The sequence below is a fragment of the Amaranthus tricolor genome, chromosome 13 (assembly GCF_026212465.1).
Source record: "Amaranthus tricolor cultivar Red isolate AtriRed21 chromosome 13, ASM2621246v1, whole genome shotgun sequence".
In the NCBI taxonomy this organism is placed as follows: domain Eukaryota; kingdom Viridiplantae; phylum Streptophyta; class Magnoliopsida; order Caryophyllales; family Amaranthaceae; genus Amaranthus; species Amaranthus tricolor.
In genome coordinates this window covers 6766716-6779302 of record NC_080059.1, presented here as the reverse complement: position 1 = coordinate 6779302, position 12587 = coordinate 6766716, and the positions used below count along the sequence as shown (strand labels likewise).

The following is a 12587-nucleotide window of genomic DNA, read 5'->3' as shown; positions in this document are numbered from 1 at the left end:
TCACAATAAAATTGTCTCATTTAAGAATTTGTGATATATCATGGGCGAAGTCACAAGGGGCTTAGAGTGCCCTAATTTTGTAGTCGACCCTTTCAATCTATTTTTATTTAATGATAATAAATATTGCTAATGGAAATGAAGTTAAATCATTATTTTTATTAAATAATATATGGCATTTTCATAGTTATATGAATAGATCTGTGCAACAGGCTAGGGCCGTTGGAGGTTTGGATTTGAGTTTTAATAATATTTTTATTACATATTATTAATATTTTTATTAAATATTAAATGGGCTGAGCTTTAAATGAGTTCTATATTACCATAAATAGGATGAGTTGGAAACAAGTTCTAGGACTTGAACAGGCCTTATTTTTATTTTGGAATTTAGTTTTTTATTGGAAAAATAATAACTTAATTCATATAATTCATGTTTTTTGGTTGGAAAAACAATTGTTCCTAGGACGAAGATTCCATCTGAAGATTATGATGCTATAAAAGTTTTAAAAAGGCAGAGTATTCTCGCACTGATAATTCGGTGAACGAAAAGTTGAATTTGAAACATTTACTCTAGAGTTTGATAAATTTGTTATTAACAATGATACCACAGAAGAAACGAGTTGATTGTACACCATTAAAATAAAGTTTCATCCTAAAACTGATTGTAGTCGGTGAATTAATTCATCAAACATATTACATATATATTGAGCGACTTCTCTCTAATTCTTAAATGTTAAATCGTATGTGGGTTCCAATACTTTCTCTGATATGTGAGTCCATTCTTTTTAAAGGCAAGAATTGTCATTCCTTTTGACTCGCAAGTGCTTTAATGAAAAGCTGAGGTTTTTTGTTTATTTTCAGTTGATCGGAAATCATTGGCTCTACTATCATAATAAATTTGTTATTTGACGTACACACCGAGACTCGTGATTTTTATATTTTAAACAAAAAAGATAAATTAAAATAAAATGTCGAAAAAAATATTAAAAAAATATTGAAAAAAATTTTAATTTTTTTTATTATTCAAAATTTTTAATGTAAATTTTCAAAAAAATTTCTCTAATTTTACGTTAATTTTGAGTTTACTTTATTGGTGAGTTACCTACTACATCAAGTCATTGAGTTACCTAAGTTTACTATAGGCAAATACTCTCTAAAATTGAGATTATTCATAGTTTATCAATAAGTGAGATTGTTGTAGGAAAATCATAAAAAGTTGAATTATTTTAAGTAATTTTTTCTATATTTTAATATATATATATATATATATATATATATATATATATATATATATTTCAACTTCTTTTATATTTATTTTCTGGCTTCCCTATATTTTATTCCACACGGTATGCATTTGCCTAGAGAAGATTGATGTAAATGTCCTTATACTCATACATCACCAAATAAATGTATTTGTCATATATTTGCTATACACTACATTTGTCCTCTAGTTCTCTTTATTTATTTTTATATTTTTTAAATCTCAAAAATTGTAAAAACAATTGTGAAAGAGCCAATTAGATGATCTTTGCCTCAAAGTACTTAATTATCATGCATTTTTGTACCATAAATCTTCCAAATATTTCCAGCAAATGTAGAATTGACAACCAACCACTTAAAAGATTCATGAAGAAATCTTCACCAATTTGAACTCTTAATATTTGTATTGTAAAACACCCTCCAATTATTAACCAAATGTAGTCTGCTTGATTACCGCTCGACCGTGCCACTACCTCGCTTAGTCAAGCGAGCTTTCAGTGAAGCTACTGACTTGTTCTGGACATTCTGCTCGACCGAGCCAACACCGCTTGACCGGTCGAGCTAGCCACTGCTCGATCGAGCGCCTGGTCGAGCCACTCACAATCTGCTTCTTTTCTTGTTGCTTTGATCAAACAACTTTCATCAATCGTTCCAAACCTTAAACCACCCGTATCCGACACATTTTTATCTACCATTTTCAAAGTACAAGACAAAGCATGTTCGATTATATGTTTAAAATTCATATCATCATTAAGATTATTGACACTTGTTTTAACATAATCTTTATATTTGTCCAATTGCTCTAACATTTACATTGCTTATAATTTATGGATTCGTAATAATTTACTTTTGTTATGACTTTTCAGCTAGGGTTACACAATTTTCATGTACAATTAGGTCTTTCCTCTCCTTTGTTCCTTTAAATTTACTATTAAAATAAGTCAAATAACGTATTATAAAGAAAAATATATACTTTTATTAATAAAAAGTAGACCTGATCAAACACCGGGTGGGGCTGGGTGGAAAAAACAGTCCGTTAATGCGGGCCGGGCCAGGCCGAAGCGCGGGCCTAAAAGTTCCTGCCCAAACCCGTAATATGCGGGCTTGCGGGCCTATGTTATATATTATTTATACGTAATTAAAAACACAAATTACAAATAGTTGAAATAAACAAATACAATTGTTACATATTATACATAATTTAAAACACAAATTACAAATAATTGAAACAAACAAATACAATTGTTACATATTATACATAATGTAAAACAAATTCAAAATGCAAATCATGAACAAGCTCCTTTTCGTGCCGGTCCGGGCCACGGGCCAAACGCCAATCCCAAACCCATCCCAAAAAGTTCGGGTCACTTATTTTCTGCCCGAACCCGCCCATCGGACCATATTTTGGTACCCAAACCCTCACTTTTTTGGCCGCAGGCCAGGCTGCCCATGATCAGGTATAATAAAAAGTATACAGAAAATAAAAAGTACAACACTAAAATAGTAGTACTACAACTAGATGAATGGGCTGTAGTTGAACATCGTTTAGGATTTGTTTGTAAATTGTAAGAAAGTGGTCCATTCATTATCTGAGAGAGGGTGATGTATGGAAGGATCTTACCGTGAGTGTCGTTTATATAAGTAGCTTTCATTCATTATTAATTTTTGGATTTCAGACTAAAAAAGTCATTATTCTTGTCCATTTGTATTTCTATATTATATGAACGGTTCAAAACAGATATGATGATCCTATATTTAATCGAATTTAATCGATCTTGTAATCGAATTTGATTTGACCCGATTCAAAAATGGATTTATAATTGTGTAAAAAACCAATGTGAATGCAAAATCCGATTTTAAACCGACTCGAAATACCTGACCCAAAATCAACCACATGACCCGAATGAACACTTAGTGAGTCTATACTATACTCACTCAATGATATCATTTTATTTAATTTGGCACCAATTTCGGGAAAAAGGAAAGAGATCAAATGAGATTAGATTACATGACGTAAGAAAAAAAAATAAAAATTAAATGGCAATTTTATAAATAGTTGGATCCTATAAGAATATAAGAGATAAATATTATCAAATAAACAAATAAGACATTTATTGTAAATATCAGAAACGAGGAAACCAAGCATTTGATTAGAACATAGAGGATGGAATACTCATCAACTTGTTGTGATTGTAGTGGTTGTATTCAAATTCTCTTTTTGTAATTCTATTTTGGCTTAAGCAAAATGCAAGAATTTGACCTCATCTATAACATGATTTTCTCCCTCAAAATAATTTCTCCCCAACAAAATTTTGATCTTGTGGTATGATGAGTCTTGATGACAACATTTTAGGGTTAAGCATCTACAATTGGATATAAGAATATAAAATCAAGTTTGCCTAGCTAATGGCTCGACTCGATCATTTGATTGACAAAAAATTTCATTTGAGACAGTAGCGACCACACTATAAGAAAATCTTAATTTGGGCTACGCTGGTTCTTAAGAGATTACAATTGAAAGAATAGACTAAATAAATAATTAGCTATCTAAATCTATGTATTGGGTATTTATAGATTCAATACCCAATACACTCTGAAAGAAGTTAATCCAACTATTGTTGCTGCTCAAATATATTCAAGAGAGAACATAAAGCCAACTCGATTTTGGCCTAACCATAAGTTAAAGCCAAGTCGGCTTTAACTTCACTTTGGACCCAAAACTCGATCACATTAACCCCGTTGTCACTAGTGGAAAAAAATCTTATATATTGTGATTTTTTAGGACTTTTACTTTGACTCAAATTAAGCACATGTAATAGGAGCATATAAAATTTGTATTTGCTTCTGTTTGAAGAATACTTTATTTTGTGATTCCATTAAGCATACATTATCTAATATTTGTAATTTTTTGCATTTTTGCTTGTATGCTTCGTTTTTTGGCAATTGCAGCAGATAAGATATAGTGGATAACTTTTTTTTCCACTAGTGTGCATGAAAGCATTTCCTCAAAAAAAACTATGTTCATACCCTTTGCACACCTTAGTGCCTATGCATGAGAATCAAAACGCAAGGCACCAAATACAAAGAAAATGCTATTAATATTAAATTATGTAATGTATAAGTCATAAAACAACATTGTTGATTCTGAACATACGTAGAGACAATGGATATTGAATCTACCATTTGTGTATTGGATGATCAAAGTCATCCAAATTAATATATCGATATGATGTTTCTTTTTCTTTGAATGTGTTCTAAAAGATACTTTTTATAGTGTTTTCATATGTAGGTGACCATTTTAATGTTTTCTTGAGGAGTATTCTAATTTGCAGCAATCTTTTCTATTTTATACTTTTTTTTTCCATTCTGCCTCTATTTATTTTTTACTCTCATTTCTCTCTGTAATGTTGAACATGAGAAGTGTAAGAAGGACTCTACATCCTTGATTTCACTAAAATGAAAAAATCTATTATCACGATTGAGCCAAAAACATATAATTGTAAAAGTAACTATGTTATACAAAAAAGTAACTATGATATAAATTTTTTGAATGTTCTTACTTTATAACATAGTATCTTTTTTGTATATATAGTAACAAAATAAAATCAAACAGAAATCTTTTTCATCCTTCTTATTTTGAAATTCTTCTTATTTAATCCTACATCATATACCATATATTAACATTGTTATAATTTTTCTTGAAGGATAAAAGTAGTTTTAGCCTATTAAATATTATTAATATATGTAATTTTCTAATACGTTAAAATGTTGTAATATAAAGTCAATTCAATCTACTTGTATAATAATGTACATATATAATCTTGGTGAAACTAAGAATACATACTCCTATTAGATGATGGTGAACTAAACATATTAATAGTGAAATTTTTATCTTTATTTGTATTGTTTTTCTAATTTTTGAACATTTTTCCTACTACATTTTTACGAGTAAAAAGTAAACACTTAAATTAAGGGAGAGATGCCAACCTATGAACCTACTCATAACATTGTGCAACCATTGAATCTCCTATATGATGGCTGCATTTGTGCGACTTCTCTCAAGCCATTACACAACATAAATAAAATAAAAATAATTATTTTTTAATACATAAATAATTTTCTTTTGAGGTTTTAATTTAAAGATTACGGAATGAGTTTTTTAAATATTAAAATAAGCATTTTAAGTAATGGAATTGAAAACTTTAAAGAAAAATTATCTAGAATAATTTAATATTTTTATGATTTTCCTACAGTAATTCCAACTTTAGAAAATATTTTAATTTAATATTTTAAGTAATTCCACCTGTTGATTAAATATGAATAATCCCAATTTTAGAAGACGTTTTCCTAGAATAAACTCAGTAACCTGATGACTTGCTATAGCAAGTTTTATATTTTTAACAAAAAAAGATAAATTAAAATAAAATGTTGAAAAAAATGTTAAAAAAAGTGAAAACAATTTTGTTTTTTTTTATTGTTCAGAATTTTTAATGTAAATTTTCAAAATTTTTCTCTAATCTTACGTTAATTTTTAATTTACTTTTTTGGTGAATTATCTACTACAGCAAGTCGTCAGGTTATCCAAGTATACTCTAGGCAAATACTCCCAAAAATTGGGATTATTCATGGCTAATCAATAGGTGAGATTATTATAGAAAAACCATGAAAAGATTGAATTATTCTAGATAATATTCTAACTTTAAAATCAAAAAGTAGACATTTTAAGTCTATTAATTTTTTTAATCCACCCAATATTTTCTATTAAATATAAGGAGAAAATGTGTTATATCCATATTTCTGACCTAAAAAACTCATATAATTAAGCATCAACTATGAGCTTACATCTTATAAAAAAGACTTGAAATTAATTGAAAACAATGGAAAGGACTAGAAAAGACAATTAAAACAGTACAATTAAATTCACAGCTGGAAACAACAGATAGAAATTGAAAGCTAACAAATAGAAGGAGAAGTTCAATCTCAATTACTAGTAAAATATATGTGAGTTAATTGATAAGTAGCTGCAGCATAAATCCAATAACTAATAATTAACTTAATCGGAATTGACATCACAGCAACGCGTGAATTGCGACAGTAGACTATAAAAATAAATGAGTGGTGAAATTTAATTTATAATTCATCAATATATTTCAATAATATTGCACTCTACTGAAACGATATTAATTATAATCAAATCATTGAATTCAGATTTGATTTTTTGGATGTATACGTTGGGACTCAATGAACCTTCTAAAAGTTTTGTTGCTAAATAAAAGAATGTTGTATAGAAATACACCATAAAACTGGAACGAATCTAGAATACCAGTATAGAAAGAACTGAACACTTACTTTTATATGTGTACGTGTTAAACCAACTCGAGTACCATTCATCTATGTTTCATATACAGTTTAATATTTATAAGGTTTTACGGTGTCTAAAAGACCTAAGAATACAAATATACAAAGGACTCCATTTACAGAAGCTTCAACTATGAAATGAACTCCTAAACTAAATGAGAAGTGAAACTTAGATCAATATTGGGGACGCAATTAGAAGACGGTCATCAGCTCCTACAAATTTATTGTTGAAAAACTCTTTTTCACTACTTAGCAGTTGCAGGAGAGCTTCCACCTGAAGTTGGCCTACAATTCACATATAAATAGTAATTGTTACATATGCATGAGAAAAAAACATGATCTAAAAATGGAATATGCAGCGCTAGGTATGAGGAAGGTTTGTGTAACATCTACATATCTAGCCCGAAGGGCTCTCGTGTGAGGGAACGTGTTAGAGTATATAACATATCCTGAAATCTCAACTATTAGCTTAAGCTTTTTGGTTGAGTTGGTTCCTTGAAAAAAAGAGAAGAGTTAGGAACATACAGGCCAACAAACACTTTAAAAGCGTCGTAAATTCCCCATTGAGCAACAGTAAGGGTTCTGATCATGACTATACGAAGGGGAAGACTGCGAGTGAATAGTCCTACTAATCCGAATTTCTTCACAGCCTGTAAAACTCATGATATGTTAATGGTGTTACATAAGTTAATATAAGGACTTTCTTTTTTAAAAAAAGGCGGATTAAAACAAAGAACATACATCACCAACAGAAGCGCCCTTAGCATTGTTGAGGAAAGAGACCAAGTTGTCTGCAGGGTGTGACACAATAGCACAGAATACACCAGCAACATATCCTCCTGCAAAGCTTACACCTAGCTGCAATGTTTTGCTGCACTGGTCTTTAGGTGTTGGAATTGCGTACTTGTACATGAGTTCTACAACTTTCTCGAATCAAGCAAACTTCATCATCGTATCTACAGCAAAAATTTAAGACAGGGCCTTTTAGTTTTACCAAAGGACTCTGCATTTTCACTCCAATGGAGTTCACTCACAAAATACTAACAATTTGTTCGCTCAAGGTTCAACAACCAAAAATGTTTGCTAGCACTCTATCGTCGACTTACTCTTCTTCTGACCTTAGAATTTCTTTTATAAGCCTAAGAGGTCATATAGAAGTCCAACCTAAGATTCCCATAAAGCGTCATGAGTGAAAACACAAAAATCAAGATTCTGTGAGCTTTGCTCGACCGACAAACCCATCTGCTTGATCAAGTGAAGCCTCAAAGATCTTATTGTCTTGCTTCTAGCTAATGTGCTAGATAAAGAAACCTTGGTGTTTTCTAGTTCTCCGTAGTTTTTGCTTCTAATCTTGGGTTATGAGATCCGTTGCTTCCTAGCTCATCAATGCAAGTCAGACTTGCCCCCACTAAGTGTGCACAAACACTTCATCATCTATGGATAAGTTGGTTCTTGACACAACAGCATTGTAATGCTAACAAAAGGGTAAACTGAAGATAATCCAGAAACAATTTTGCTTACATGGAATTTGTCGACCCCAAAGTGGGACGAGTCCCTTGTACAATCTGTCATATCGAATGAAACTTCAAATTAATACAAAAGAGAGTTAGTTCATGCATGAAGGTAGATGATGATGGGTAAAAACTAAGAAAGACACAATACCCCTTAGCACCTTCAGATTTGACAAACTTTGGGAAACCGTCAGTCATCCCTCTGGCAAAGCCAGGTTGCGTCTGCACACGAACTTTAACAGCTTCAAGAGAACAGAGGGCAACATCAGAAATCACCTCTGCAGAAGCTGAACCAGCTAGAAAAATCATGGTTTTGTACTTGGTAGCATACTCAGGACCAGCAAGATCAGAATAGTACTTCTTAAAGAATTCATAGAAGCCGAATTTGCTAGCTCCTTGAGCACCGTAACCAAGAAGTGTTGGAACCCAACCTTTGAACAAGCCCTTAATGCCTTGTTCTTTCACCAATACCCCAAACCCTGAACTTATGTTCTTATACTTTGCTGGATTAATCTAAAACCATGCAAATTTTAGTTTTTCTATTTTCATTTTCATTAATCAGAAGTGAATGTATAGCTAAATGCAACATGAAGAAGTTAGGATAATCGGGGTAATTAGATGTCTCTAGTATATTAGGTACAAATAAGAACAAGAAATATTATGTACATCGAACTTTTAGAGATATAGCTGATAATGGACTCCTGATTACATTATTGTTTTCTTTCATAAAAATTGTTGCGAAACAACATAGTCATGTTGTAAGCATATTTATTACAACGTAACACTTTGTAATCTAAGAAAGATTGAATCACAATCACAAATGTATGCTGTACCAGGATGCATATAAATCAAGTTGGTGCATCCTATGAATTCATCTTTTTTTTTTTTTGTTTTGCTTGTTGCCTTATTTAAGATATGTTCCTTATTTTGATAGGGCAATAATAATCGATTTATAGCTATTTAGTTCAGGATTATAATGCCATGAGCAATATTAAGGTGTTCAACAAAACATGTTAGTTCTTATTTATGGGAGTTGCATTTGTTGTTTGCTAAGGGTCAATTGGCAACAAAATCTTTCTTATCACTACTAAGGGTGTGTATTGTTTCAAGACCCAAATCATCCATAAAGGATGGTTATTCATTGATGACTGAAGAACCAAGCAATGAAATCTTGAAGTTGAAAATGGCAAAATTGATCTGAATCAAAAGTTAGTTGAGTTGGATTGTTCAAGGGACAATAGAAAATGGGTTGCTTCTGTTGTGGAAAGAGGCCCAAGAGATACAGTGCATTGAATAGATGAGATTAATACAAAGAAGCAGACTAATTATATTGTACAGGAAACAGCTACTTGAATCTGCCACTAAGGTACTCGAACAAACAGCAGTAAGATCATAGAATATGTTGATGATTATATTTAGGATTTTCGTATAAACCTATGTTAGTGCAACTGCCAAAATACTTAAGTGAGACTCGATAACTCAAGAAAAGGCGCGTCTTGTTGTGAACAACGATAAGGGTGCAATAGAGTTAAGAGGGTTGGGACATGTCTTGAAAGAGGCATGGCATGGAGATGAAGTGGCTCGAACGAGGCACCATCCAGCAGCAAGCAGTAAAGGCTGCATCATAGGTGCTTGTTCGAGCGTGGTCTGGGCTCATCCGAGCACATCAGCAGCAGGCAAGCAGAACCTGTGAAACATGGGCGCTTGTTCGGGCTGGTAGGTGTTCGTCCGAGCAGTATGTCAGGAAGCCTAAAGGTCGTTTTCTACTTTTCTTGGTCCGATCATGTTACTTAATAGCTAGTAATGTGGGGCATTTAAGCTATAAATAACGGTAGGCATAATTTCTAAGTTTATTGCTATTATAATGGTAGATGTTAATCATACATTAAGAGTTTAATGTATGTTTAATGAAGGAATCCAAGAATGGTCTATGAGTCTATGACCTATATATAGAGGCATACTGATTCATAAGAGCATATGAAGAATAACAAGAAAACACATACTTGTTGTGAGGGCTATACATTGTAAAAGAAAACAGTTTTTTTTCTAATTCATTAATGAAAGTAAATATTTATTAAGGGGCAGGTAGATACATGGCCGTCGATTAGTAATGGCAAAGCGGGCTAAATTTTTTAAAGGGTAAAAAAGTTACTTTTATAAGTGATATTAAATTGAACTAAATTTAAAAATAATTTATATTTTTTGCTAAATAATGTGAGTTTTTAACTTTTTTCTTTAAGTAGTTTAATATGAACAATAAAAAACAAAAGATGTATTATATTATTCGTTACGCTTTAAGTTTTTAAAGCCTTTTTTATCTTTTGCTTTAGGTTCGAAAATAAATAAAGCAGGCAAATACCTAACTTGTGTGTTTGTTGTCTCTTTTGTTATTTTTTGTTTTTTATTATTCTTCTATATTTGTTCTTTACCATTATTGGGTCCAAGCACCCTTCTTTCACACTATATTATAATAATATAAATTAAAGATGATGTGCATACTTTATTTTCAAAACATATACCTGCATGTTACATTTAACAAGATCAAAAGGCGTGACAGCCATGTGAGTAAGACCACAACTAAAAATTCCACCAGCCGTACATGCTGCATAAAATGAAGGCGACTACATTCTTATCTTCTCTTTCGGAGCTCCTATCATTGTACTCTTTGTCAATGCTGATGATGACGACGAATGCGAAAATTGATCGGAATGCAGCATGGAAGAATTTGAATGATAAATATTTAGAGGAATCGTAGATGAAGATGAAGATGAAGATGAAAATGACGTGTAAACACAAGAAGGGATCAAAGAAATTGGTTTGCAAGAGTTGTCGGTAATCGCCATTGTTGAGAAATTTGGTTAAAGTTAGGGTTCTTAATTAGGAGAGATTAGAATTTACAAGAAAAATTTTGAAAGTTATTGAGAGGATGCTATAAGAACGAAAGATCAATCAGATTATCTAGGGTTAGCCATCTTTCCCGCGTTTATGCCGGGAAGGAACAAAATCTAGTCACTTTTTAGAATTTGATCTCTCAACCACGAAATATTTTAACAATTTGGTATTGGATGTGACGACCTCATGATGAGACCGTCAATTTGAGTCGGCTCAATTCGAGCGTATAATAATTTAGACAATTTTTTCATTTTCTGAACATTTATCAATTTTCAAAATTGATAAATGCCCAGAAAATTAAAATATTGTTACACACGCGAATTGGGCCGGCCCAAATTAACGGTCTCATAATGAGACCATCTCATCCAAGTTTTTGTGTTTTAACAATGTATGGTTGACTCGATTTTAGGTTGGTCGGATTTGACCCAACTGGTCATTAATTTAATATTTTTTTTATATTGGGCCAAAAATACAACCTTTATGTTATAGATTAATAGTGAATATTGACTCAAATAACAAAATTGAGGAAAAAATACACTCAAAAATATTGATCCATAACTCCAGAATTCACTAAACTTTAGAAACAAATTAGATATGTACGCATGGGCGAAGCCACACCGGGGGCCGGCAGAGGCTCGGCCCTTTTCACTAAAAATGCGATTCTTTGTAATTTTGGCTTCGACCTACTTAGTAATTTATTATATAATTTAAAAACTGCATAATTGTAACAAAAATTACTATAGGTCAATGGTTGAGATAACATATTTGTAATTTAAGATAATGGATTAAACTCAAATTTAAACTTTTTTTTAGTAGACTAATAAATTTAATTTACACAAATTCTCATATGAGACGGTTTCACGGTGAAACCATTTTAATTGCCTTGGCCCAATGTACACTTACTTTTAAAGTGGTGACTTTTTATATTCTTAAAGTTACACTTATAACCTTGAAGTGATCACTTACAATTGGAAAATTTGAAATAAATGAGATTATTTATCTACTTAATTCCAAATATAAGATTCGGAAAAACTTATGTCCCAAAATAAGCTTCCGTACGTCCAAGCCTAGCCTCGGGTAAGTCGCTGTTACTAACAGCGAATAAGGGGAAATAAAATAAAAATTAAAAAGTTGAAAGTCGCTGTTACTAACAGCGACTTAAGGAGTTGAGTCGCTGTTAGTAACAACGACTATGAAGTTTTTTAAAAAAAAAAAAATATATATTTCTTAATATTTTCCTGAGCCAAGACTCACATAACAGCAACCCCAAAGCCCATTCACTTTAACCTTCAAACAGTTATCTAATAACAGATGAACTAACTATATAAACTTGTTATTGTTTGATTAATCTTCCGATGTGGGACTGTTTTCTGGAACACATCAAAATAAATGAAACCAAAAATTAGCTCACGAATAAAGCACCGATGTGGGACTGAGGTACTGAAGAGCACCGGGAGTGGTGAAGAGAAGCTCACGAAGACGATTACAATGTCGGGTAAATAACGAATCCCCGAACATCTCATATCTTTCTCACAAAAATGTTTTAAAATGTTTAGTGGAAGTTGGTTC

The 12587-nt window shown here is 31.7% G+C and overlaps 1 pseudogene; it reads right to left on the bottom strand.

Moving 5' to 3' along the window:
- Positions 1-6740: 6740 nt before the first annotated feature.
- On the bottom strand, positions 6741-11018 carry LOC130797852 (mitochondrial phosphate carrier protein 3, mitochondrial-like; annotated as a pseudogene).
- Between the last annotated feature and the right edge of the window lie 1569 nt (positions 11019-12587).